The sequence below is a fragment of the Rutilus rutilus genome, assembly GCF_951802725.1.
Source record: "Rutilus rutilus genome assembly, chromosome: 4".
NCBI classification, from domain to species: domain Eukaryota; kingdom Metazoa; phylum Chordata; class Actinopteri; order Cypriniformes; family Leuciscidae; genus Rutilus; species Rutilus rutilus.
Genome location: NC_140212.1, coordinates 4,209,188 through 4,231,525, shown reverse-complemented (window position 1 = coordinate 4,231,525; position 22,338 = coordinate 4,209,188). Strand labels below are relative to the sequence as shown.

Genomic DNA, 22,338 nt, shown 5'->3' with positions numbered 1-22,338 from the left:
AAAGTATGCTTTTTTGGACATGGTACCATGGTATTCTTCAAGGTAACTTTGAGTGGCATGAAAACCCAGTAGTGCAGAACATTAACATTTTATTAATATTGATGATATTTTATCAAATTTACACTATGTATGGAACATGATTATGGTAATCATTCAGTAAAATGGTATACATTTATTGTAAGGGTTATTGCTGAATATTCCAATTTCATTATTAATATTGATGTTATTTTATTTTTAAGCCTGTATATGCATCATAAACCTGGTAATCATTCAGTGCCATAGTATCAAAGTATTATACATCATTGCATAGTACTTTTTTTTATTAGGGTTAGTGCAGGTGGAATAGACTTTATTATTAATATTGATATTATTTTCTCACTTATTTTACATTTATCGCCTGTTTGTGAATCACGAATATTTTAATTATTCATTATCATGGTATACATCACACATTATTCATGCCATGGTACTGTCACAGTAGTTTTCGTGAGGTTTGTGAATAATCAGATTTTATAATTATACTCTAGAGACTATAATTGTATCATATGTAGCCCTATTTAATATAATTCACCAATAGCACTTTGAAAATTGAAACACAAGCATCCTTTGTGAAGTGTAAATATGACTATTGGTATGTGTTCGTGGATGGCAAGCAAGCCATTGTTGTGTTTGGTGCTCAGGAATATCTTTTAGACTGCAGAGGGTTAATTAATACACACCGTCTGATTTCCTTTTTGTCTTTCATAGGGCCACTTACAGCATATGGCCACAGCAATACAATAGTTTATTTTTATGATTTTTGATGAGTGGTTTTTAATTTAGATTGTCACTTCTGGCAACCAGCAGGGCAGATGGTGTAGATTTGAATGCCCATCAGAGCCTAAACACCCTCCAGGCAGCTGTTGCTAATAAACTTTCCCCTCCCTGTTTTTTCCCTCCGTTTTCCCCCACGCAACACGTTTTAGGTCAAGAGGAGTCAAACCTGTTACAACACCTGTTTCTGCATATGTAAATCTGTTGTTTTGTCATTTCATTAAACAAGAAAAAAAAGGCAACGGTCCCTCGTGGTTGCAAATGCGACTGGCACCGAGCCCACTTGGCAGGGTGAAGACAGCGAGGGGAGGAGGGAAAGATGAGCAGAAGACAACCGCGGCCGTTGGATGCCGCTTCCGTGTGAGGATGTTTCCCGAAAGGGCCTCTGTGGAGAATGCAGTGCTAACCCCCCCGCTCTTTTTTTTTTTTTTTTTCTTCCTCCTTGGTGTGAAGCGGAAGTTGGAACCTGGCACACGCGTGGCTGGCACACGCTCCCGTTCAACCCCCACCACCGTATTCCCATTGCCCTCTCATCATGCCGTGATGTCAGAGCTCTACTCCGAGCCACATGTGCCGGTCTCGTGTGTGCACTGCCTCTGGGGCTAATTGCTCCAGCCCCCCTCCATAAACCACTGGTGCATGACGATTTTAACCTGAAATGCATCTTTGCACCCTTATATATGTTCCCTTCCCTCTCTCTTGCCCACCGTGCTTTTTGTGAGTAAGTTGTGGGATTTGAGTTGTAATCCCATCTGTGTACGCAGGATGCAACAAATATGGCGTGAAATTAGAGGTTATTCCTCGGCTTTGAAGATTACTGTCATCGTTTGTGGTGAACGCCGCCTTGTATGCTTCACCGTTTGTTGTATTAGTTACAAACGTCCATCTTACCTTGAAGTGCACGCCGTTTTTCCCCTACCTGGGTGTTTTAATTTGGCCGTTAATCTGCCGTTGAACCACAAGCTACCCTGGGTTTGGCTCGGACGGCCTCCTGTTTGAGGGTCCCCGTCGCGTGTTAATCTCCACGGGCCGCTGAGGTATCCTTCCTGTGATTTAGCGCCTCTCCACGAGCCTCTCCGGAGAGCCGCGCCATCCCTCTGTGATAGGGAAGTTCATTAGGGATGTGCCTTTGATGGGCCAGCTTTTCATGTGACGGCGCTCTCAAATACCTTGATGTAGAAGCTTAAGAAGCCATTGTGCCGCGAGCGCGTCTTATTTAGATCTGCATAGTAAATCGACCCGAGTAAATACGGGAAGAAGCAGATGGAAGCAAGGAGATAAGGCCCAGGCGAACAATCGCATTTGTATTTTGTTATGATGTTGACAGCAGCTAAAATTCACTAATCTAGCGCCACTGATCTGCATTTCAAAGAAATCTCATTTAGCAGCAGGGAGGATAAAGTTCTTTTCTTTGTGGCCGCGCTTCTTTTTTTTTTACTTGCATTCTTTGCTAATTTATCTGCCGAAGATTTAACGTTGGGCCGGGTGCAAGCATGCTGCATGTTGCAAAGGGGATCTTAAATACCCTGAAAGCGGTAACGTCTAGACTGTGAACCGGGGGTAATTACACGTCCACTGATGAATGGAGGGAGTTTGAAGACTCATCTTTGTTCGGGGGGCCTGAATTGCTTGACTAGAGCTGATAAGGGCCGTTCGGCCCTCAGTCAAAATGTATTGCGTTGGCTTCCACCTCCTAACACGGGAATAGTATTTACTTGAAAAGGTAAAAATTTATTGTGTACTGTAATCTGACTTGTTTGCATAATGTCTTCTTTCATCCGCACACCCAGCAGAGGGGCCGGAGAGGTATTCTTGGCCTTGATTTGAAATAGTTTATCTCGACTCGAACGCCAGGCTTCATGTAAATATCAGACAGTGACATTAGGACGACCTGCGGTAATGCAGTGCGTCTGTCTGTGTGTGTGTGTGTGTATAAGTATTTAGAGATCTCGAATTGAAACGGGTCCGGTATTGTGGAAACTTGTCACAATGAGGTCATGCAAACTAATAACGTCGGTAAGTCGATTTAAAGGTGAGTTTTATCAGTCCAAAGTAGGGCTGCACAATATTGGAAGAAACTGGCTTGCAATATTTTGTTTTGCCGCAATATATATTGCCATATGAAAACAATTTCCCCGGTTGACTTGAATAGCTCTATTTGGAACGAATGAATCGTTCTAGAATGATTGGGTGATTTTGTAGGGGAGTGAATCTGCATGGAAAATAAAAGCACACATAAATACGATAGAACAAAAATAACACTGCATAGTCTTCACTTTATAAGTTAAATATAATTAATCATTGTTAAAGCTACAAAAGGGATTTTCTCTATGTATTTTGATGTTTGATTAACATTAATGACACAGAGAGCAGCAGGAATATTAGGCTGCTGTCACTTTAAGACCGAATGCAAGGATCCAATATAGTGATCTCTGTTTTTCTCAACTGTTTACGTTCACGTAAGCCATAAGCGCTTTTGAGGATACTCACCAAGACAGGCATTTTGATATAATTTTGCATGTATGTGTCATTCAAGCACAAATAGATGCGGAAGATATTGTAATTCGGTGTCCGAATTGAGTTCTCTTTTGTGCGTCCTCTTGTGCACTAATGTTTAAAATCACTCGAATGTTTAGACTGACAGTACCTAAAACATGTGCAAACGATAAAACCTTCGCTCTATGATGGTTAAACTTGGCAATTAATCTGAGAATCACATGCATTTCGAAATTGTGGTGCCTGGTCCGTAGGGATCAACTACGATCCCTATACTTGACATCGTACATCCTGCGATGTGACTGATGCGCGTATCGTGATTATCGATAATAAAACGATATATCTTGCAGCCCTAGTCCAAAGATCGTGGTATTTACACAAAGTTTGAAATATACGGGACATTAACGCTTTTCCAGGATGATTATTCTGAGCTTTTCATCTCTAGAGTTTGTGTACATTTGCACGTACAAAAAGCACAGACAGAACAGTCTTAAATCTAATTTTGATAATAAATCTCTAATTCAAATGTTGACTGAGCTAGTGAGCTTAAATATACACTACTTGTGCTCGTAAACCAAGCGTACTTCCAGGATTACGAACACCATCACATGTAATTGAGTGCAGAAGATGTGTATTTTAATACTCGGGCTAATAGACAGTTTGTGCTATTTCCTCCAAACACTCCATCTCAGTTTGTAACACCTCCTCAAACACAAGCGGTTAAAGCAGCGGCGGGTTTGTGTTTGCAGAAATGCTCTCCTAAGCAAACCCCCTCCTCTTTTCATACAGTTCAGGGAGCACATTCCTCGGGATCCTGAAGTTGTTAGTTGCCTACAGGGGTCTTTGGAATTTTGGGACAGAGAGAATCTGAAGCCATTCGGCTGATTTGTGTGTGTGTGTGTATCATACTGTAGCTTCACAAGTGAACTGTACTCTTCAGAAAAAAAGAAATATGTTACAACTTGCAGTTTTTTTTATTATTTTTTTTAAATGAGGTGAACTGAGCTGCACACGCTCATTTAGTCGAACATATCTGTGAGTGTCAGCAAAAAAAGCGGCAGAAGCCTCGATGGAAAGTTTGATTTATGCTCGGTTAGTTTTAACCTGCCAGGCATGGCAAGCTGTTTCGAGGGCAAAACATTTTCCCTCATTTCTGATTTTATTATTCTGAGTGTGATATGCGTCAGTCTGAAATGCAGATGAAGGTATCGAAGTGTTCTCAAAAATGTACAATTGAAAAATGTACCTAGTAATACTTTTCCTTTCCTTTTGTTTTGTTTTTGACAGATTCTCTCATACTTGGACTCTCCTCTTCCAAACAAACACGGACATCAACTGAAAGTTTCCCCTCAGGGTAAGATCGAAAAACACAGCTTCTCTTGTACTTCTGTCAACACTTTCATCTTTTTGGCAGATGCACTCTTTGAAAACGAGATAAAAAACGAGTGCGTGATCGTACGCAACTGCGGCACGTTGACGTGAAACGAGCCCACATCCAGTTATTTGATTGACCTGTCGTATTGATGGACTGTGACAGACTTTGTTGTAATTATTATGCTGTGGAGATGAAAAACTCTCGCATGACACATACAGTAAACCTTGTCTGTCATTGCAATTATCCTAAATATCACTGACAACATGGTTACACTGTCATTTTTTGTGGTTTTGCCACCTTTTATAGCATTCAAAAAAAATTATATTGAAGAAAAAAAGCATGCTTCGAGGAAAAATATATGTATGTTTACATGTTTCCTATTCTGTGTCGGTCAGGATGAGACTTGGTATGGCCGTTGCTCATAGCGCAGCTGGAGTACTCTGAAAACCAAGGCGAAAGTGGTGAGTAAAAGCAATCTTTAAAGTGCTAATTTGCATGTTCGGTCTGTCTGTCTCAGCCATAATTGATATGTCCTCTCAAAAATCACTTCCATTATATATTCCATCAACCACATCCTGAGAGGAGCGTTAATAATGAGGAGTCCGGGGATCTCTTAAAGATTCTTGATGCATCATGATAGTCGAGAGAGTCCACTTAGTTTCTTGACGGTTGTGGGGTTTCATGTTAAAGGCAGTCGAAGTCAAGATAAATCAATTGTGGTGTATAAACAGCAGGTAAAGGTTTGAAGCATGTTGTCCGGCTCCCTCCGGCACTCCCTTGAAGCTCTGATGATGGTTTTGTCACCAAGTAAGTGAAAAATACGCATAAAGAATCTCACCATCTGTGAGAATGTGACTGCTGATTATGTGACGGAGGTTGTGGTCGTCGTCATTAGCGATGTAGACATTGCCAGACGAGCGGCTACAGTTGCGAAGGGTAAATTAGAGAAACTTGCACCTATTCAAGCCAGTTCATGCAGAGTTTAGGTCATGTTTGATGATTTGAGCAAGAGATTTGGGTAACATTTTATTTTATGTCCTTGTTACATGTTACATGTAATTACTGTAGAAGTAACTATAAATTAGGCATAATTACATCCAAAACCAAAACCTAATCCTAACCCTAAAAGTACATGTAGTTAATTATTATTACTCAGTCATTAAATGTATTATGACACTGTAACATGGACACCTTCAAATAAAGTGTACCCGAGATTTGTTGATATTTTTTTTAGGGACCTGATATTAGCAGTTGTTCTTCAATATCAAGTTTGATTTTGTTTGATTTTAATGAATCATTTACTCAACCTCATGCCGTTCCAAACCCATATGACTTTCTTTTTTCCACGTAACAAAAAAGATTGTACTTGCCACTCTATATGGGCTGTTGAGGACCAAAAAAGCACTATAAAAGTATTATAAAAGTAGTCATATGTGCCATATTCCAAGAAGATTGAAAATCATATGATAGCTTTTTGCAACAAAAAGATCAACATTTTAATCATTGCCTGTGACTATATAGTATGTATATAGGCATATAGTGCCTCTAGATGCAACATGTAAGGTTTAATCAAAAAATAACTTGTTTAAATATGTACTGTTGAAGTGTAAATGAGAGCTGAAGGAATAGCAGATGATTTTAAGCTACATTTTTTTGACTACTCCCATGGAAATTTAATGATGTATCCCCATTCACTTTTTGGAATGACTTAAGGGTGAGTAAATTATGACAATTTAAATTTTTGAGTGAAATGCCTCTTTAATAATTAGTCTACAGATCATGATTGAGAATTTTTTTTTTATATTATGCAGCTTTAATATGAAGAAAAAAAACTTGGGTAAGCACCTTATGTATGGTTGATATGGGATTCTGTCAATACTCTTGCATTAATATATCAAGTTAAGAAAGTTTCACATTGAGCAACCAATAACAGCCCACACTTTGCTGCTGAATTGCTAAACTCAGCGGAGTCCAGCATCCAAACTCAACTCTGTAGAGAAGCATCCATCAGTGAGGCTATTCCAAGCCATTACTCTGCCTTTGAGGTGCGGGACTGATTAAAGTTTGCATATGCTGAAGAGGTTGGGAGGCTTGGCTTAAGGCAGGGGCTGAAATCCCCAGAAGTCACTGCATCACAAGGCTAAGCAAAACCCAGCTCCTCTCTCCCCACCTTAAAGAGATTTGAATGTTAGTTTTTAATTTGACGAGTATCCACTTAAATCTTCAAAGATGAACTCTTAAAGCATATCTGTTCTGGAACAGAAGTCTCTGATCAGTGCGTAAAAAAAAAAAAAAAGTATAATTGCCGCCCAACTTCACACCGCCAATGCACACATTATAAAATCTACAGCAATTAAGCATATCTCACCCGAGTTTAAAGACGAGGGATGGCGTTGCTCACTCTTCGGATGGACGGCCTAGTGCGTTCTTCGCTTTGAAAATTGATTTCTTGTTCTAGTAGAGTGCCTGTCATTTCCATCTAAAATGGCTCAGAGAGAGATCTTCCACTCCCCGGAGTTGAGAGTAACCTCCATGGAGCTTTTCTCTGGACACTCAGAGCCGAAAGCTCGGAAGGATATCAAAGGAAACTGAGCTCTGTCTCCATTGGCAAGTCTCATTGTGTGGCTGATTTGGGATTGGAAAGGGAAGGTGGTTGGGGACGGAGATGAAGCGAAGCCCGGTTCCTCCTAATCTTTATCCCCCATTAACCCCCAGAACCGCTCCTGGGATCAGGTCACTGGTCAATCCCCCCATTTTGATCGAATATTTTTATTTAAGCCTTTTTATGATGAATGGGGAAAAAAAGTTCAGGCCATCAGTGGTTCACTTCATAGTTCTGGTCTTCTTAAACTCTCTTCGCTTCATTGTTTTGTCTCCAAATTAGAAAGAAGGATTTTTTTTTTGTGGTCCAACTTTCCATATTCCTGTTAAGCTAGGTTTGGCAAAGGGCTTGCTGTGAGCAAATTGAAGCTTGAGTGCCTCCCTTTCTTGGACGTATTTTTCTTGAAGTGATAAGAGGTTTGCAAAGTAAACTCTGGCAATGATGGTGGCACCTTTGTTCTCTCTTTTCCAGGCATTCAGAACCAGATAAAGCGAAAAGCTACATGCTAATCTTTCTCAGTGGCATCTAGACAGCTTTATTTACTCACATTCTCAAAGACTGCGAGACAGAAGGAAACAAATCGAGGCCCGTTTGAAAAATAGAGCAAGAGTTCATGGAGAATGGACAGTTGCCCCGAGAATAGAGTTACAAAAGAGAGTCTACCATCATTCCTGATAGAGGAGACAGACAGAGTCAATGAGGTTATTGATCCGGCAGGAGTGCTATGCTAATCAGCCGTCTGAATGGGCCGAGAGTCAGTGTCCTTCACTGAGACTTATCCTTTGGCTGCTAGTCTTTTTTGTCTTTCAATACGTAAACAGCATGTTTGATGAGCAGAGATCTACATGGTTTATTGTGGAGAAGTCACGAGCGCTGGAATGTTTCCAAGTGGCGGGGCAATTGAAACGAGACCCTCTTTTTGACATCAGGGCGGTCTGACATAGGTCTGACCCCGCCGGTCCAGATGGTGGGAATTAGGCAGACACTTTGCTTGCAGGTGATCATGTCCGATGCATTGGTCTCACGCCGTCTTCTCCCTCTGTGTGTCGCCGTAAGTCCCCCCCGTGCAGTCATGAAATGGATTGCGGTGTAGAATAGACATGGGTGGATTAGAAATGAATGGGTGCAGACTGAATGAGAATGTGAGTCCAATGACCAATTTCTGCCAATTTCATCATTAAGAATATGTATTAAACATACCCGAGTTAAATTAGAAACACATGTTCAGACAATTGTCACATCAACTCCAGTTTAGAGTTGACTAAACCAGGATTACAACACAGAACATGCGATGGAAGCTGCTATTGGTTTCTTGCAGCCAATTTATTTAGAGGCTTTGAACCAACTGAGTATGAAGGATTTCGGCCTCCTGTGGAGTTGTAAGACTCCTAGATTATGTGAATAATTGGCCACAAAAAGGATTCATTTAAATGTAAATTAGATTAAATTAGCTTAGTCTTATTTTGTGTGTGTTAGTGTGTTTTATAAAATATGATTCTTCTCACAAGAATTCCAGCATTTCAATGAGTTTCTCACATTTGATATTTTATATAAACAACTAATGTTATTTTCGTCGGAAGAAAGAAATCTTATACGTTAACAGAGTTCTCCCCCGCAACGCTGTTTTGAAATGCTTTCTCCATTTGAACGCTTTGTCTGGCCTCATTCACAGGGAAAGCTTTACTACAAAAGATACAAGCCCACCGCTTTGTTCTTCACGATAATTTGATCATGGTTTGAAAAGTGATCTTGCGGAAGGAGAGGTACTAGAGCCTGGAATTTGGCTTCCCCGCCGCAAACCGCAAGCCCGTACAATCAAACTGCGTCACGGTTACCTGCCTTGATAGATGGTGAAACTGTTTGTTGTTGGGACGAGAGCAACCCGATTCGGGTCACATGTCCGTCTCAGACTGGAATGTGTTTGTTGGAGCGACCTTGCTGCCAAATCCAAGAGTCTCTGATTTCTCTCCATGGCGTGTGCTTCACTTTTGTAACCCTCTCTCATGAAAGCTGTGCCTCTGGGCCAATTCTGTGGTCACACTACCTGATTCTGAGGCTCGTGGAGTGATGTTGAGTGCTGAAGCCAGAGGGAGTCATGTGAGAGAGATTCCGTCTGCATAAACATGCCCTTCTTCTTCTACGAGAGACCAAACAGACAGGGTGTCCCTCAGCCCACCTCACCTGTGAAGCCTTTTCAAATCCTTTCCTGTCTGTCTCCCTTTTCCTTTTCTCTCGTACTTCTCCAGCTGTTTCCTTCAAGTCCTGTTAAATGAAACTCTCGGAGAGCAGATACTTTTTGCATCAGTCTAAAAACAGTTTAGATTTCTGCCTCTTATTTTCCGAGCGTGGTGCAAAGCAATAGGCTAAACATAAAAAAAAAAAAAAAATCGAGAGCAGATCCAGTTGCTCAGTTTCTGGATTTGTTGCAACTTGCAATAAATTTTAATTTTCCTTGAGGTAGCAAACAAGATCCATAATTGCATTTCGAATCATTTTTTTTGACAGAAAAAAACATAAGTTCACATAACTGTGATTTTCTTTTTACTTGAAAAGCCAAGACGAAACTTGGAATGTTGGTTTGACAGCCTTGGCTTGTTTGAAAGATTTGTGGATGGATGGATGGATGGATGGATAGAGCGAGCATTACTGTAACTGTGATTTTGTTTTTATGAACTGGGGACAATTTTGACTTGAGTTGTGTTATTAACATTTGCACCACAGACATTAGCCCCATTCACTGAGAAATTCTGGTAAATTACCGTGAAATTACCAGAATTTTTTTTCCGGTAAAAACACAAATGTGCTGTTCACACAAGCGATGGCGTTCCATCTTTTTACCGGTAAGATACCATTCACACATCATTACCAAAATACCGGAAAACTCTGTGATCTGTCACTCATCAGAAATGACCTTTAAATGCTAAGCTGCTTGCTTCATCCACCTGGATGAGAAGAGGTGCTTTAGTTTCATTGTAGTTACTTTTTTTTTCTTTTTTTTTTACTTCTGAGTGACAGGCGTAAGGGGATGATCACACAGAACGTGGTTTTGCTCTTAAAAACATGAGACGCATATAGTACTGCAGTTACAATCGAAACTGCAGAGGCGTAGCGATGATGAATGGAAAAGAACGCAGGGTCTCGAGTGCAAGACGCATGTTTACATAGAAAAACAGTTAAAAGCAGTGGAACTTACTGTAAACGGCTCCGACAGAGCTTTATGATTGGCCCAAAGCAAACTTTTTACGTCGGCGCATTCTAAACTCGTACGTGTTCGTACTGGTAATTTTCATTCTTTGTGCATCATACCGGTAACTTACTGTTAATGTTACAACTTCTTTACCTGGAAATATATTTATCAGGATTTTTGAAAAGGCCCTCTTCACACATGATCTTATAACGGTAATTTAGCAGTAAAGACTGTATGTGTGAAGGGGGCTGTTGTTGATCAAGCTTTTAAGTTTAATTTAAGTTAAATTAGTTTAGTTTAGACTTTATCTTCACTTTTTTCTCGTCCCATTCCATTGCTTTTCCATTTGTTTTATCCAAAATATTTCTTTCTCTTGCTTTCTCCAGACCTATTTTCATCACTTAATTCCCTCTTTCTTTCATTCATAGCTTCGCTCTCTCTGTTATTAGACTACTTTCTCCCTCTGTCTCGCCTGTCTGCGGCATGTTGCACCACACACACACACACACAGGTCTGGATGCAGACTGACAGTGCTGGCACAGCACTGATTGAAACTCATGTCTCAAAGTTGCTAATGCTCACTGAACCATTTTATTGAAGATAAAGTAAATAAAATAGGTTTCTTTATGAGAATTCACTGAAATAGACCAGAATGATCTAGAAAACACACTTGCACACACACTTCTCTGATTGGTTCATAGATTCCAGGCGAATGGCTGGGATGAGCTGTTTTCTAGAGGAATGGGAGAGCTAGGAATTTCACAAGTTCAATGTTTTTTGAGAGGGCTGAGAGAAAGCAAACGGCTCAATTTAAATCTGTTTTTAAGGAATGACTTTCATAAGTTCTTGAGGTATAGCGCTGATCTCAGTCATTGCTGTCAGGTGATGTAATCTAGTTTTTCTGTTTACTTAGTTTTAAGTTGTTTTAGTGCTACACAAGTCATTGCATGAAAGGCACAGAGACATATTTGATATTTTTGGCTGTCAGTGTCCACAGAAGGATCTTCACCACATACGGCTGTTTTATACTGTACAATAGTGTATAAAAATGACCCCGTTTACCTTTTTAAGGTAAATTGAATTCGGTATGACACTCACACTTTTCATAATCCAATCAATTGCCGATATACTGCATAACATGCAGTCAAGAAAAACATCACATTGCGTACGTAAAATGTTGACTTCAAAGACGTGACTTTAAAAATGTACTCTATTTACTTTAAATGTTAATTATTATAAATATGATAATATTATACATATTTTTAAAGTCTTAAAGTCTTAAATCTAAAAAAAAAAATCTAATATCTTAGCCTACATTCTTCACGGTCCAATCAAATTCTGATGAGTAAAAAAAAAAAAAAAAAAAACCCGTCAAGTTCAGAATTGTTACTACACAAAACAATACATCACAATGCGGAAGATACAGTATGTTGCAAATGCTGTTTCGATTATTTTAAATCTTTAACTGTACACCGTTTAATTCTGAATTGGATAAGAAAACGAGAAGACATCCTAACAGCGGTTTGTGTTTAACAGAAACCACAGGTTTTGTCTCGGACCCAATCCGAAGAGGTTTGTCAGTCTATTGGCTGCATCTTGATCTGAATGAACAGCAGGTTTAAACACAGAAGCCGCACAATACAGGTCACATTCAATAAGATCCTTGTTCCTATTGAACCAAGTGAAGAATCATCCACGTTCTCTATACATTTACATTTGTCCAAATTTCTATAAAACCCCCTCCGAGCGCAGCATTCTTTCTCAGAAGATAAAGCCAGCATCAGAATGTGATTCCCTTTGGCTTAGAGGAGGTATAGGTGTCACCCTAATACATTAGCATTGTCCTCCGTTATAAATATTCTGCCAGGCCTTCCTCAGTCGGCTGCCTCTGAATGCTGCCACTCGCCGCATGTATTGTGGAGAGCGCCGGGCCGCTCTGAATCCACTCTGTCTGTCTTTTATCAAACATCCCAACGCTTTGATAGTTTCCTCATTTATTTAGTGAATAGTTGGAGAGGAAGAAAGAAGGAGAGAATGAAAGAATAGAGTTTTTACATTATGTAAATGGTGGAGGGGGGAGTTCGTCTCTAATCTCTCGCAGGCTCATCACGGCAGACGTTTGCATTTCGTGATACTGCCCTCCTGGAAACCATTGTTGGGATTTCTAGCCCCTTTCCTGCCCGGCTCAATGCCTTTTAGAGGATTTTAATACACACGCTTTTCCTCGCAACAGCGTTTACAAGCCACCATTCAATAAAACCTCAAGTACCTCAATGTTTCCTTTGACTGGTCTCAGGAAAAAGCATGAAGTATTATAAATGATACAAGAACATGAGAGCGGTAATGAGTGTATCTGTGTGTGCTTGCGTTGTATAATGCACTAATGCACTCCAAAATTCACATTTACTGGGTATAGAGGATGAATTCAGAAAGTTTACCACCCGTTATCCACTGGCTGTGAAACTGTATTTTGCATTAATGTTTAAAATAGGAAACTTGCCATTTTCTTTCATCATCATCATATGCTGCCTGTCAAATAAACGTCACGATTTTATTTCTCATGTCTTCGTTTATGGTGGCTCAATGCGAGAAATATGTCACAATGTTGAGTATTGGAGAAACAAAACCATCAGGCGTCTTAGATCAACTTAATTCGTGACGAGCACAGTTTTTGTTTTTAATGCATGCTTTTGTCTTTTATTCAGTACAATCACATCACTGATTATACGTCCTCCTGGGAAGTTTGTATTTATGAGTTGGGAAGTCGTAATCACGAAGTCAGGTAGAAGTGCCCGATTCTGGATAAATTAGAAATCACGATTTTTTCGCTTCAAACTGAGATCACGATTCTCCCACGATTCTGTACAGACAACTAAACAAAATAACATGTCATTTAATAGAGTTTCTGATAAAATGTTAATTGCTGCATTCTATTTAAAATGTTTAATAATCTGAATGAAAAATCAGTTTAGTGATGAATGATTCAATGACTCACTCATAAATACTTTATTTGATTTATTTACTGGATGAATCAGCATTTTTTTTTTGAACAAATGAATTGAATGAATGATTCAATAACAAATACATTTTTTAACAGTCACTTTTCGCCATCTTGTGGCTTAATGATGTAATTGATACAATCGTTATTTGAAGCACCATGTTATTCTCAGTTGGTGATTTACTGTATTTTGTAACTTTTGCCACGTAACTTTTATAAACCATCGTGATATGGATATTTGTAACACAGAAATAATAATAATAATAATAATACTGTGTGGTTGAAAAGACTGTTTGTAAAGCTGTTTCATACCTATACATGACAACTCCTCTCTCTGGTTCTGATTTTGTAAAGGTTTAATAGACACAGGAGAATCGTTGTCATTTAGGAATGAGATTGCGTGGGTGTTTGATTTGAGATTACAATCTTTTAACGATTAATTGTGCAGGCGTGTTCAAGTAACTTTGGTCGGGGCAAGATGGAGATGAACATTTAAAAAAAAAAAAGTTTTTTTACTTCTACAAAATGATGAACAAGGATTGTGTATCAGGTGTGTTTTTACTTTGTTTTTATTCAACATTGTAGTTGTGTTTATGTTTGTTCAACACATAAATACACTGTAAAAAAAATCCACTAATTCAACCCAAAAACTCAACATCAAGTCATGGATTTTTTTGTTTGTTATTATTTTAATGTTCCTTGAGATTAACTTATAATGTTAATAACGTGTTTTTGCACAAAAAAACCCTAATTATTATTTTCAACCCTCATTCTAAAAATATCAGAATGTCTCTGTCTAAAATGATCTGTTTTTAAGGAGTGTCTCTTTTAAGACTTGTAGGTAAACGGCCACTGTAACGATTGGCTAACGCCATTGCATAGGAAACCGTATCATCGCTCACTACTATTGCATGTGTGTAAGTGTTTTGAAATGATTATTCATGTGAAACTTTCATTTACAGACAAAGCGTAACGAAATCGTTTGCTTACGGTTTGCGACACGGCTGCTGCCAGATCCAATACAGTTGGCCGCTTCAACTTTTAACACAAGTTTCTTTGCAAACTCTCATTTACAAAACAATCTGCCGACAAATGCTCTGAACAAACATATAATCCTCCCAAGCGATCTGGGACACCATTAAAAATAACGGACACAGTCTGACGCTCGCATCCATTGGGCAAGTGTCAAGCGAATCAATGAGTTTCGTTCTTACAGTTTGTTTTAAACCATATAATGTTGCATTTTCTGTAAGGTCGTCAGCCAAACGGCACGCAAATCCAACTTTAGTTGTGTTTGGCACTTGGGAAGTGTTAATTTAGGACCCTGCATGTACAAATACACTGTCTGTTCGCAGGACCGCCCATCATGCTCGACAACAAACTGACAGCTCTAATGCAGGGTAATTATTACCTTTAAGTAGGGATAAGAAAGGATTTGTTGACAGCAAATTGGCTTTTAGCATGCGTCTTGTGCACCTGCGTGTTGATCAGAGACCGTGATACACAGAGGTCTTTGTGCCAAGAACACTCTCTCACAGCATATACACACACTTACGAGTTTGTGCATATATTTGCTGTTTCTCTCTCTTTATGAAACCACGCATGTCAACTAATGAGCTTCCAAAATATATAATTTACCCACTTCACCATGAGAACGAGGTGTTTGCGTGGCTTTTTTCCCTCCTCAAATTGTTTCCTTTCATTGCCTTGACAGCATTGAGGATTAGCAGCACAACTGCTAACAACCATCAACGTGTTTTCACCGTTGTGTCACATAGCATGTTTTTTTCCCCTTCCCTTTTCCTCCCTTGCTTCACACTGCAACTAAAAATGAAAAAAACAAAACAATCACTTCAACCTCCGGTGGCCCTTTCCAACGTACAGTGAGTTAAATGGTTTGTAAGACGTTTAATTAGTGAATGGTATAATCATTATTCATCTCATGATTAGTTGTATAATATTAAGTGAATCTCCTGCCTTGAGTTCTGTGTTTCATAGATCAATAGATTTAGAGCTGGAATAAGGGGGTGGATTGAACAAAATATCCCTCTGATGTTTTTTTTAGCAGACCAATCTCTCATTTATTTATGTAATTAGCTTTCATATATCCTTAATTAAATGCACGTTTAATCGTACAGCATACTGGCGACTACGCTATACACTTTATTTTGCATGCAATATTTAATATAGTGTTTAAGGACAGAGTATGCAATAAATAAATATTTAATACAGCATTTCAAAGCAAATTTTTCAATGTGAACTACACAGTCAACTATTTAATGCTGTTAAATCTGAAAAACAACATTAAAAGTGCTCAAAGCTTATTTTACTTTGGTGATCTAGTGTATTTATGAGTGGAATGGGATTTTAAAAAAGGGAATTGATTGGGTTATGAATTGTTTTTATGTAGTTAAATTGGAGGGGAGGAACTGAAAAATAAGAGAGCTTCATGTCATCCACAAAGAAAAGTTGTTTCAGAGGTGGAGCGAGTTTTACATTTTGACCAAAGATTATACAAATTGAATATCTTCTTCATAAATAATAATAATAACAAGTAAAAAGGGTCAATTGTATTGCATACTAAACCTATCTGTGTGAGTTCACACACAGAAAGCAACTCTGTAGTGTTTGATGATCACGTGATGTGAAGTGTTACGAGGTTTAAGTGATGGCAAATCCCTGTTGTCTGCAGTACAGAACTTATTTTTTTCATACAATAAATGAAATCCACATGCTTTTCATTACAAATTAATCAGATGTTTCCATGCTGTGCTTTTTGGAGATGATCAGTAGTAAACAGCAGCGTGGCATGCTTGTCAAGACTAAAGCTATCTGCTTATTTTCCACTCCAGAGCCACAGATTAGGTTACGACAGGTGAGTTTTGTTCAGGTTTTTCCTGATGTAACTCTTCACAGACTTGCTAAACCGCTTCTTGGAAGGATCTTACCGTTATGCACTCTGATGTGTATTGCCCACCGCTCCGCCGAGACGTTTCTCTGTCTTTAGTCACCACAAAGAAGAAATGACAGATTACAGGCTTTTGCCAGAGAACATATCAGTCTGTGGGCTTCCTTGGGTCAGGATCGTGCAATCCCAGCACTTGAGGAATGCCCAGACACATCACTGGATGGCACTGTTTCCATTTTTTGCTCTCCTGAACCCCCTCGGCTGGATCAACAGGGTTTGTTTTAAACAGGCTGAGAGCACTTGAAAAAGCAGGAGTTTTAAGAGAGCCGAGGGCTTCTCAAAACTCTGTCCCATCGCGGCAAGCATAGATCCTAGGCAATAAGATCATACCGACCAGACTCCTCTGTCTGGAGTGGGTGGTAAAACCTGAGGCCCAAAGTGAGAGATAAAGCTATAGTGCTGCTTCCCTCAAAGAATCCAGAGCATCTGCATTTTGTTAATTGAAACGGGACAATGCTGTCTAGTTGGTCTGATTATTTTAGTTATATGTGCATATTTAACATTTTTAGTAGGATCATACCCTAGTGAAAAACAAATTTGAAATACATTTATTTTATGCTAAGTATACTACAAATACATTTATATATTTATGCACCTATTATAAATACCCTGCAATTGTACTGCTGGTATACTAAATTGATATACATTAAGTCTGCAAATTGGAACAACTAATTTTGTACTTAATGCACTTTAGTTATCCGGAAATAGTGCTGAGGTCCAACTAAAGATATACTTAAGTAAATTAGATTGTGCTAAAGTGAAACTATTGCTAGTATACTTCTGGTACACTTTAAATATCTTGCATTTAAAGACTGATATTATACAGTGATACTATCCTTACTAATAGTGATATTTAAACACATTTCAGGGCTAATATTAAGAAATGTGCATTGTGCAATAAAGAAGCACTCCAAATAAAGTTGAATTATAATATTCCTATCTGTAAGTCTTAAGTGATATGCCAGTAAATATGTCAATTGATTTGTAGTATACTTAGTATGAAATAAATGTTTAAATACATTTTGGTATTTAGGTACCTGCGGTGTGACAGGCACCATCTAAACTATTTTATACAGCATTTACTAATCATTTTTTATCATTATGCATGCAGCTTTAATTAAGAGACTGCTTTAAATATTTGTGCATTTAAAAATCATTTTAACAATGAGTTAGTGACTAGTTATGGTACACGTTCCCTTATATATTCATATGACTTTTAAAATGACTTAAAATAAAATCTTAATTTTGCTGAAAAAATCTTATGCATCATCTATTTCCATAAAAATTATGTATTTTTTTTTAAATTATTTTTTTTAAGCATTATTTTTGTATTTCCAGCATTCATCCCTTCGCACATTTTTACAACAGGAATTTCGTGGTTATTCATCCGTTTAAATTAATTAAATTAGATTCCTCTGATGCTGCCAGGCGTTCAGATGATAATTGCATCAACACGCCGAAACATAATAGCACTCTGAGTGTTTCCAGTGCAGTTCATTTCAATCTAAATCCAGAGCTCCTCTGGCAAGACCGTCAGAAGACCCCCTCATCTTCATCTGGAACATCTCCTCCAACTTAACAATTTATCAGGGGCCAACTTGTAAAACTGCGGTCGGAGACGTTTTGTTAATGAACCGTTTACAGAATCCTCGTAGCCAAATGGTAGGGCTGATATTTGACATGCTCCAGCTGTGAATTCCCTCCGCCGCAGATCAGGCTCACGATTTCTAGACAAAAGATCGCTCTGCGGAATGGACGCTTTGAGTCTGCCATGCAGTCGCACCTTCGTAAATAAAAGGTGGGAGTGTAATTGAGTGATGTGCGCCGGGGGAACGGCGAGAGATTGAAGGCTGTGTACTGGTAAATAGATAATCACACAAAAGTAAATGGGGTTTTCAAACCTCAATCTACTCCGCCAGCGTGAGCTCGTTTGCATGTTAATCACCGCAGTGATTTCCCGCATCACGAGGAAGTCCGCGCTCTTTCATAACCAGCTTTTAATTGCATTTAAAATGTCACAGAGGTGAAACACATGTAATTTAGCCATAACTGTGTCCAAATTAATGGCCTCTACTCAGGCGTTCCATTCAGTGGACTCAAATGAGTCTGTCACCTTTTGTATTTTGATCTTTCTTTTTTTTTTTTTTCACCCACTTAGATTTGTATTTATTTGAAATGCATTAGACAGCTTCTGAATATATCTCAGCGACGCTGCACGTGTCTGTTTGGGAGTGCGTGTTAATTTATGAAAAGCACCATTATTTCCAGGTTATTTCTCCTGAATGCATTTGCATCGAACATCGCCCGGACGCTGAGACGGATAAGATTAGACGAGGGTGAAAAAGTCAAAGGTCTAGATTTTAAAGAAGCCCAAAAAAGTTTATTTTCCTTCATCACCAGGTGTCCTAGCACATATAAATTACTGAGATGATGTTTCCATAACAGAGCGGAGGGCACTCCAGAGAGCCAAACCTGCAAAACAGACCTATTTAATTTTTCATTGAGGAGGACCATCAGGAGCAATAAGCCAATATTCTCCTTCCCTTTTCCAGATGCTTTCTCTAGCCTTGCATCTTTCCAAACCCTAGCCTTTACATTTTTTCCAGAAAAAAAGGCGGTTCTGCCGAGACCTACATGAAAGAAGAGAACTGTTGAAATGTTAATTTTACCATCTGCTGTCGAGGCCTGCTACCTTTGTGTGAGCGAGCTTGTGTGTGTGTGTGTGTGTGTGCACTCTCTCTCTCTCTTTCTCCCCGTCTTATATTCCCAGTGGTTCTGTTCTGTTTTATGAATGTGCTGGTATTTTGGTTGTTTGAAGTTTTTGGGATCCGGGAGTTTGAAAGTCAGACTTAGAAAAACAGAATGCCACAAGACGCACTGAGTGACAAACCGATTATCCTGCCCTCGTAGTCCTGATAGCGCTCGTCCCTTCTGCGTGTTGAAACGGTTAGTGGCTCGCCCGCCCCGGTTTGGGTTAGCCTCAGCATCCCGAGCACTTCGTGTACCAGTTGCATTTTTTGTACCAAAAGCATTTTTGCTGTGCAGACATTGATTGAGGTGTGGTGTGTTTTTTTTTAAGTCCCCTATGAAATGATCACATATTTATTATTCATTCATATTTGCAGTCTCTTCCAGGGAAATCGTGCAGCGCTGCAGTTTTTTTTATCCAATCAAAAGCTCTCTAGAATGTATATATAAAAACTATAAAAACATTTATATATAGTGTATGCATATGTGCATACATACATACATGAATGTATACATTTACTTTTTAAAAAAAGGCTATGGAATTCATTTAATTCATGGACAGAGGGACATTATTATTTTAGAGAGAATCTGATTGGACAGAAAAAACTGTGCAGAATGAGAATTTAAAAAAAAATGTTTTCCTGGAAAAGGAAACAGACTGGAGCCAATAATGTTGTCTCAGCTATGAATAAATAAAAAAAATTTTCTCATTTTATTTGTCTTATCTTATTTGAGTGTAAACATAATGCTTTACATAACGAGTAAAGCTGTTTGTTGTTAGGATGACAAAAAGTTTTAAAAGTTCATTTTTTTAGGCTGTTCTACCTTAGCGGTCTAACAGCGTTTGTTAATGTCAAAAGGATCGAGATGGCCAATTAAATCAAAGAAGGCGTGGCTTACTGTCTCTGTCACAACACGACGAGAGTTTGTGGAAAGATGTAAGTATTAGACAACCGTTTTCAGCGACCGACAGTAATAGACTATTTAGTGATGCAAACTATTCAACAATTTCTAAAGTTTCATGGTTTTGAATTGAAAATATGCTATCATGATTCATGTAATTCATAAATTAATGTGCGAGACAAGAAACATTTGCGTTTTGACATATAAGACATTCAAATAATGAGTGAATGTGTGCACTTTTTTAAAATAAAATATTATTTTCAAATAGTTTCAACTGATTACTTCATAATTAGACATAGAACAACTATGTCATCTGGTAGGTGCTTTTCAATGTGTCTTTAACTCGCTCACTGCATTATGATTTTGCGAATGTAACTATGCAGAGTTGGTCCACCCCTTTTCGACAAAAAAAGAAAAGTGCCAAACGAAACTCGAATCCCGTCAAAATGATTTTTTTCTCATCACGGGACGAAGCTGACACTTTTTAAACAACATTTTATCAGGTCCGCCGCTGGGGTCCCTGCCAAATGGACAGATTCCATTGTGAGATTTGATAGTTAGCAATTAAGCTGAGACATCCTGAAATGCGACTGTGTGCAGAGTTGCAGAGCGTTTGCCTTGGCCGGGATGGGATTGTTTAGTCTGCTCTCATTGTGAAGCAGCGCTGTTTCTGAGCAGCAGTTGACGGTTGTTTGCAAAGCGCGGGGGGAAAATGTGAGAGGCCACCGTTCCCTGCCATTTATTTATTTTTCCCTGTCCTTGGAATTCTTTTTTTTTTTTTTATTCCTGTTACTCTATTCTTTGGGAATTATTCTTTTTTTTTTTCCTATATATGTGGCTGCTGAAACGTAGACTTTTCATGACCTCACTGTGCAGGCTGTGTTTCATTAATGACCAGCTCTGTGGTTTGGGTCGAGGAATAGTTTTCATATGACACCGTCTTGCATTAGTGCAGAGCAGCAGCTGCAGAGAGGCTGAACACAGCCAATTCTGTGGCTTTGAAAGGTGTGAAAAGTTCAAGTCCCCATTGCAAGAGCCTTGCATTTATAATTTGCATGTGTAAATTTCTCTTCGTTCATGGATGTGTGTGTGTGTGTGTGTGTGTGTGATCGGAACTGCCGGAGACTTGTAAAAAAAGTTACCTGCTAATGAATCATTTGTCTTTGATTTCGTCGCAGCTAGTCAGGTGACTTTGGACGTCAGCTCCTTCTGGTTTGCCAGCATAAAGCCTGATTTATACTTTTGCCTGGCTCTCCCGCCGACTGTGTCCGCACCTTCCCAAATGGATGAGGCGTTTATACTTGACGTGATTATCGGTGTACTACTCTTTGAAACGACAGGGGGCGACTCGGGAGTAATTGGCCTCTAAACCAACAGGAATCAGACGATGTTTGTTTTACTACACTTCACCAATACCACAAAAGAATCGTGTAAAACCCAGTAAACCTTGAGATTATTACTTGTGACATTAGAACAAAATATATGGATACGAGAACAAATTAAACGACGATCTTCACTAAATGAATTTCACTAAACATTTTCATTTAATTGCGTGAACATTTTTATTAAACATGGACCTTTATTTTCATTAAAAGGGCTTATTTCTGCTATTGTTGGCTCATTTTGTAAATAAATATTAATTTAGACGCGCAAACTGCTTGCCGGTACAGTCGTACATGCATACTCGGCCAGATTCACTTCGAAGTCGTGCATCTTCGGAAGCGGAAACGCGCGAAAAGTAAAAAAAAAATGCTGTGCACACCACCACACGAAATGGGGTCGCATGCTCTTAATGCGCACTTCCGCCCAGGTAGCAGTGCTTCGCCTTCCGAGAATATAGTTCCCAGTATGTATACGGTTAGAAGATGGCTGTGTCTCATGTGACCTCGTTATTTGTACACGCTGTGACTATACAAATCAAAACATGTAAATAGGAAAATGTTGGCGTTATTTTGTCACTTATTGGTAGCAGTATGCTAGCTGGAGCCGTTTACCTCCAGTCTTTGTGCTAAGCTAGGCTAGCGGTGGGTGCGTCAGACAGAGTTACGGCACGCACGGAGATGAGAAGGGAATGTATGGACTTATCTAACTCTGGGGGATACGGTGAATAAGGTAAAGTCCCAAAAAGTCGGCGTGTTCCTTTAATGCATCGACGAGTAATTAAAATACATTTGAGAGGTTCAGCTTCTCTCTGGCACATAAATCAGTGGCAACCGTCCCACCCCAATATATTTCTTTTTCAGGAGGA

At 39.1% G+C, this 22,338-nt stretch overlaps 1 protein-coding gene across 4 annotated transcripts in view; it reads left to right on the top strand.

Annotated features, from left to right (window-relative positions):
• Positions 1–22,338, top strand: part of foxp2 (forkhead box P2) — a 99,396-nt gene that overhangs the window by 3,760 nt on the left and 73,298 nt on the right. For all 4 annotated transcript variants that reach the window (XM_084406452.1, XM_084406447.1, XM_084406453.1 and 1 more), the window contains exons 2-3: positions 4,597–4,663; positions 5,080–5,145. The gene's annotated coding sequence lies outside the window, so the exon portion shown is untranslated. The remainder of the gene's footprint in view (positions 1–4,596; positions 4,664–5,079; positions 5,146–22,338) is intronic.